The sequence below is a fragment of the Aythya fuligula genome, chromosome 5, assembly GCF_009819795.1.
Source record: "Aythya fuligula isolate bAytFul2 chromosome 5, bAytFul2.pri, whole genome shotgun sequence".
NCBI lineage: Eukaryota > Metazoa > Chordata > Aves > Anseriformes > Anatidae > Aythya > Aythya fuligula.
In genome coordinates this window covers 48,763,487-48,770,320 of record NC_045563.1, presented here as the reverse complement: position 1 = coordinate 48,770,320, position 6,834 = coordinate 48,763,487, and positions in this window count along the sequence as shown.

The window sequence follows — 6,834 nt, the reverse complement described above, 5'->3', positions numbered from 1 at the left end:
GCTCTGACAAAACTCAGGATAGGTCAGTATGATCTGTTCCCCCCTCTGTTGTCTTCAACCAGTTTGAATTTTGCATACATTCTAATTTAAACTGTATGTCTGTATGTTACTCCTCTGTTCTTTGAATGTCTAAACATTTCTTACAGAACGTAGACTCAAGTGACTGACTATATCAGTGAAATCCTAACACAAGGTGGCTTTAGGAGTTGTCAGTGCATGCAGCTAGAGGTGGCCAAAAGTTTTTGAAAAAAATATATTTTTTCCATTGAGACATCAATCATTTCATCAAAGCCTATATGACTCATGAAGACATTCTGCAGAGTCATAGAAAGTCAAGCTGGCAGTGGTCTAAGATCATGTCAGTCCATCCCTCACCCAAAGAAAAGGTCAGCTGTGCTTACATGACTCCAGAGATCTTGATCTAACCTGTTCCTGTGTCTGCTGATGGGACTCCTACTTGTACCTTTACGAATCTCTTGCTTGCATCCAACCTGAGTTTCCTTTGCAGTTGTTAGCCTTAGTTCTTGCTTTGTCACACTGGAAATGGGAGAAGGTTTACCTTCTTTCTGTCAGCTTTTTACATATTTTAAGACTGAAACCATCTTTCTTCTTATTCTTGTTCTCTCCCTTTATGTTAACCCTGATTTTCTATTTTAATCTTTCTTCATAAAGCATGTTTCCTGGATCTCTAGTGCTTCTTGCTACTCTACGAGGATCCTGATGTCTTTGAAGTAGTGTCTGAAGCTGGACACAATATTCTAGCTAAAGCAGTGAGCAGGCTGGAAGGGCACTGTTTTTTCACAGATGTCAAGCCTGCTTATGTGTTTTTGTACATATTTTTCGCAGCAGCATGGCACTGCCAACTAATGTTTAACTTGGGATCCACTGCAACATTACGTTCCTTTTTTTCTGTGAAGCAGACATCCAGTAAACCATTTATCATCTCATATTTGAGCAACAGTGTATTGCTGTTGTGCCACTGATCTTGTTTGTGTCTGTCAAAAACACCTTTTATTTATTTCAAATCACTTCTCTAATGCATCATCATCATTTTGAGTTTTCATGCTGTCTTTCAAAGGGCTTGCTGCATCTTCCAGCTGGCATGACCTACAAACTCAGTATATTGACTTTTTTTTTTTTTTTTTTTTCCAGGAGCAAAGTCATTAATGAAAATATTGAATAGAACCTGGCCCATGACGGATCACAGTGGAGCCACATTAAATGCAACTCAGTTTGACAGTGAATCACTAATAACCACTCTTGCAGTACAATTTGGCAACCCGTTTGAACACAGTTTGGACTAATTTCATCAAGACCATGTTTCCATACCTTTATGATGAAAATATCTTATGAAGCAGTAATAAGTCAGAAGCGTAGCACACTAAACCCAGCACATTTTCTCTCCTATTAAGGAAATGTTAACTTGTCATGCTATCACAGAATAACATTGGTTGGGACTGAGCTTGGACATCCATTATGACTTTTGTAGGCATTTTTCAAATACATTATTAGTACCACTAGACACTGAAGCTATACTCCTTGACCTATATTTGTCTTAGTCATCTTCTGCTCACCATCCCCTTTAAAAGTATCGTTTTTGCATTTAATATTTTCAGTTTACTAGATCACTGCTTGGAACTTCGTTAACAATTCAGAGTGCCTCAGCCACTTCACTAATGAGTTCTGAATGGATTTTAAAACCTCCAGTTGATCTGAACCATCTTTCTTTTACCTTTCCAATGTAAAGTCTCACTTCTTTTTGCTATTGTTAATTTCTGTGAACATGCTGATCAGAAGTACAGCCACGTTTCCAGTGGGAGGGCTATAAAAGTTCAAAATGCTCTTTCTAGATAGATGGGAACAGTGAAAGAAAGATAAAGAAACAAATCTTTTCCAAACTGAAAAATAATATTATTTATAACCCAATGCATTTAGCAAAAACTTTTAAGAAAATTTTTAAACAGTAAAACCTTTAAAGTTATAAATCATGGTTGTTTTTACTTACTTGTACTGTCTTCTGAAAAATAATAAAAAATATTGTGATTCGTTTAAGAAGATTAGTATTTCTTCTCTGTTTCACCTGGGACATACCTGAGGGGAAAACTTACTAGCAGCAATTTTCTTCTTTCACTCCATACTAAATGTATTGAGATTTTAAAGCTGTGTTATATGTCTTTCAATACTGAATATCTCAGCTATGATTTCTATGCGGTGAAGTAAAACTGACAGGCCTAAAATGCAATTAAAGGTTTATGAGCAAACAGCTCCAGAGACCTCTGCCTGCAACCTAAGCTATCTCATCTGTGGATTATACAGGTCCTCTTTAGCAAGCTATTGTTTTCTCCATGTTAGAGCAGAACAGTACATAAAATAAAGCTATAAAATAAAACAAAAGCATTGATCTAATATATTTTCAGAGCACTGCAGAAATAGTCTTTTCAAATACACCACTCTCCAGAAATAGTAATTTAGTGAGACTAGGTATTGCAGCTAAATCCTTCACATATCTCACATCTCACACATATTTACGTGTCACAAGTCAGCTTTCTGCATGCAATGCTCCAGCTGCAATCACTTGAGGCATTGAGAAAGATTTATGTCTGGTATACAGCACTGGTAAACAGGAGAGTGTCTGTCTGAAAGAGCTGAGACCATTCACTGCAGGATCTCTCCAAGTGATCAAAATCAGTTCAGCACATTTTATGCCCCCATGAACATAAAAAGTCTAATAATAAATAACCACATAGCACTCCACATAGGTATGAACATACTACTCTGTTTATCAGAAGCCTGACCTATTTAGGAAAAACACATCTACAAATACACTGAAGGAAAAAACTATGAAGCCTCCAGCTCCAGCATCTTAAGACAGCAGCTGAAGAAAAAAACACATTACTGATGGTACTGATGAGAAAAGGAGAGAACACATGATGGAGTGATTAACAAGTTTGGACTCCATCGTTAAGATAATTGTCTTTTTCTGGGAAACCGCTTGGGTATGATCACATGGGTACATTTTCACATACAGGTAATGATCCAGGTTGTATTTATGATTTATGCTTTACTGCACAAGGTAGAGACAAAACAACCTATTCAAGAACATCTTTAAAAAGTATGACTTAAATTTGTTCAGTGCTGTCCCTTTCCATTGCAAGGCACCTGCACTGCACCTGCCTGTTTCTCACCATAGCACAGCAGGCACAAAAGGATGAATGTTGTTTACCACATTACCTCAGCCTCCTAAAGGAGCACTTTTTTCTGCTAACTGTAAGCCACAGACCTTTTACAACCCTGAGCTCTTTATGCAAGGCTAGATTGAAAGGATACTTGCAGTCATTTTCCTTAAAAAAAATCCCTCAGAATTGCCCACTGAGGGTCATATCTTCTTTCCTGAATTTCCTTGGAAGTTAAGTAATGCCTTTTACTCCTCTCAGAGGGGTTCCCATTTTCCCCTTTTCCATTGCTGGATAAGCACTGCTGTAGCTCCTTGCTCTTGTCAAGGAATGCATAGAAGGGAGACCTGACCTGGGCATCATACCTCAACCCAAACATCTTGGAGCTCCTCAGCATCAGGCGGGAGATGCTCTCTTCTGCCTCGCTCTTTTGGGCAGGTGTGTAAACCCAGGGGATAATCTAGCCCAAAGAAATTAATTATCAGTAACCAAGTCATTGCAGTGTTGTGGTGATCCGCTCTGCTTGTGGTTTCTTTGTGTGTTGTGTTTTGTTGTTTTTTTTTTTCTTCCCCAACCAATCCCTTTGAATAGGCTGGGGAATGAAGGTGTGGGAACTGACTGAGGAATGGAGCTGTGTGGGTTGATCACACAGTATTATTATTTTTTAAAGTAGCATATCGGGTGAACAGCCAAATCATAAAATTTTAAGATGGAAAAAAAACATAATAGGTCCCACCTATTCTATCCATCTGCCAGTACCAGATTGTTATCTGCAGTTTATTTTCCAGCTTGACTTTTCATGGGATAGGTGATTGCTCGCTGCCTCTGAAAATCAGGCCCTACTGGTGTTCAGAGATGGGGCCTCAACCACTTCCCTTAGGAGACATGAGGTAATTGTTCTCAGATATTAGTATGCAAATGCTGCATCCAGAGTTCAAAAGGCCTAGACGCATCATGCTGCAATTTCAGTCATTACAGTTATAATGGTTGCTAATTCTGATCACACACTGTGAGTGAGTACGGTGCAGCCCTGCAGCCTGAGCACCTCCAGCCCCACAGCCAGCACTCAGCAGGGACTTGCTGCACAGCCCGGCAGTTACTCCCCAAATCCATCTTTCCAGTTCCTCCTTTTCTTAAGGACGTTCCCCCACTTACCACCCATCTCTTCGTCCTGCAGTATACAACCCCGCTCCATACTGTGCCTCAGAAGCTCTGGTCCCCTTGTGTCCCCGCTCCCCACAGGCTGTGCCTACCCTTGCACACAGCGAGCAGGGCCCTGTGACTCACGCGGCCTCCTGAGGTAACGCTCGCTGGTGGGAGGTTTCTTTCCCAAACTAACACCCTGCACTTGCAACTCCTCAACAAACTTGTCCTTGCAGCTTAGCCGAGGAGGTTTGCAATCATCCTGGATCCCCCTGGTTTGTGCCAGGTAGTGGGGCAGTTCCCTAGGTTTGCACCCCGATCTCATCACAGCTGCACTTTGCCAGGCACAGAAAAGCACTCCTAGAGCCATAGAAACACTGTGGTGGAAGCACAGTACATCACTTGATTACCATGAAGAATTTAGGGGAAGGTGTCAGTATGTTTATCAAAGCATAATACACCTGTTAGGTGCCCCTGCATGGCTCAGACATGTGTCCTCTGTCCTTGCCACGAAGCAGACGATCACTTCAGGTCTCACAACTGGCTCATGTCGATCTAACCTGAAGCAGCTCTTCAAGGGACAGGAAGTCACCTCCCTCTCCTGCTCCTCTAACCACAGATTCCAACCTTCTCCCTTAAGTTGGAGCCAACAAACCTGAAGCTTCAGGGTGCAGGGATCCAAAAAAAAAAAAAAAAAACCTTATCCATCTCTATTTCAGACTAATTTTTGGATCCATCAGCAAGTGGGGCCAGCCCAGTACAGCAGCAGGCACAGAACAGCAAAGCAAGGGAGTTAAAGCCACCCTTTCAGCAGCAGTCTCAGGTCAGTTTATACAGACTATGAGTAAATTAACCTGCAATCAGGCTCAAGGTATTTCACATGGAAGCTAGGTTGGGACATATGCTTCTGATAAGGCCCCACTTCCAGCCTTGTCTTTCTCCAAGCTGAGGGAAAGCCTGCTCCCCCCTTTCCAGGGCAGGGGGATCTGCTTAAAGCTTCACCTTTGCCTGCAGGTCCCTGTAACTTATAACCTTGATGTCCAACTGAAATATCAGCTTGTAATATTTCTCCCACAGTGTTGTTGGTTGTTACAGTGTGGCTTTTTCTTGACACGTAAAGAGGCTTTAAAAATGCTGATGGCCCTTGGGCGTAGCTGCATGGAGTTATTATCTTGTGAAACCATTTATTAAAGGTGACAGCAAAGCTTAATAGCTGGCTTTGTTCTTTACTTGACTATAAACAAATGGGTTATCCGTATGTAGTGAATTAAATTCTTTCTGCACACCAGAAGAAAGGGGTTTAAGCTTCAGCACAAAACTTTTCATTGTATATGTATTGAAAAATTACATCTGATGGAAACAGAGATGAAAGCAGGTCTCATTACCACTGCTGAGGGAGACCAAGCTTCATGGCAACACAGCATGACAGGGATGAGATGGTGCCTGCATGGATCCCAGGACACCCACAGTGGGTCTTTGTATTCTGCCCCCTTAAATTTGATAGCATCAGGTTGTTCCTCGCCTGTGTGAGCACACAGTCCAGCGTGAGTTACTTTCCTGCACTGAAGCCATGAGCTCAAGTTTCAGGGAGCCAAAGGGTGTTTCTTAGCCTCAAAATTTATTGCAGTCCTCCGGTCCTTTGAATTTTCAGCACTGTCAACCTCGATCTCAGTTTTTATAGCAAAATTAAAGGACAGCTCCATCTGCCATGCTGCCAATCCTCTGCAACTGCTGATGGTGGCAGACGTGACAGGGTCCGATGTGACAGGGTGGTTTCCCCCTTGGCTGGGCTAGCTTGAGCAGAGTTCTACAGAAGTGAATCCTTTTGTAGGGCCATTGGGTAGCCCCAGGATGGGAAAGGGGCTGGGAATATGCAAATATACCTTTTATTGTCTCCCTCTCCCCAGATCTATAGGAAAAGCGAAGAGTATCCATTAACTTTTCACGGTTGTGTGACAGCTGCTGAGCATGCCATGTGTCCCCACGCAGAGCAGCCTTCTCCACTATATGCCTTCTGGCATGCCAGTGATTTCAGCCTGAACATATCAAAATGTTTCACTGGTGCTCTGTAAAATACTGAAAAATATTGGTTTGGCATGAATAACTGGTGAATCATCAGCATTTGTAATTGTTTAGGGGTATGGAAGTAGTCTTAGCTTATTTGTATTCTGGTTTCACATGAGAACATTGATATGAAACAGCAGTAATTGAATCTGATAAGCACCAGTGAGCCTTTCCCGAGGAGAGGAGCTATGATTTAGAGAGAGATACAAGAGTACAGATAGAACTCTAGAAGAATGCATGGAGACTTGCATGTTGCCTCACATCGCTACTCATAGATTTTATAAGCTCCCAAAATGAGTGATCATCAGCTAAGGCAAAGCTAATTACCTCAAACATTATGATTATATCTGCCGTAAGAAGGATAAAATTTAAGGCGTTTCCCATCCCCCCTTTTTAATTAATTGTCTGTCTATTTAAGCTTTCTTTGAAAATATAGGGCTCTTAGAGAGCATAA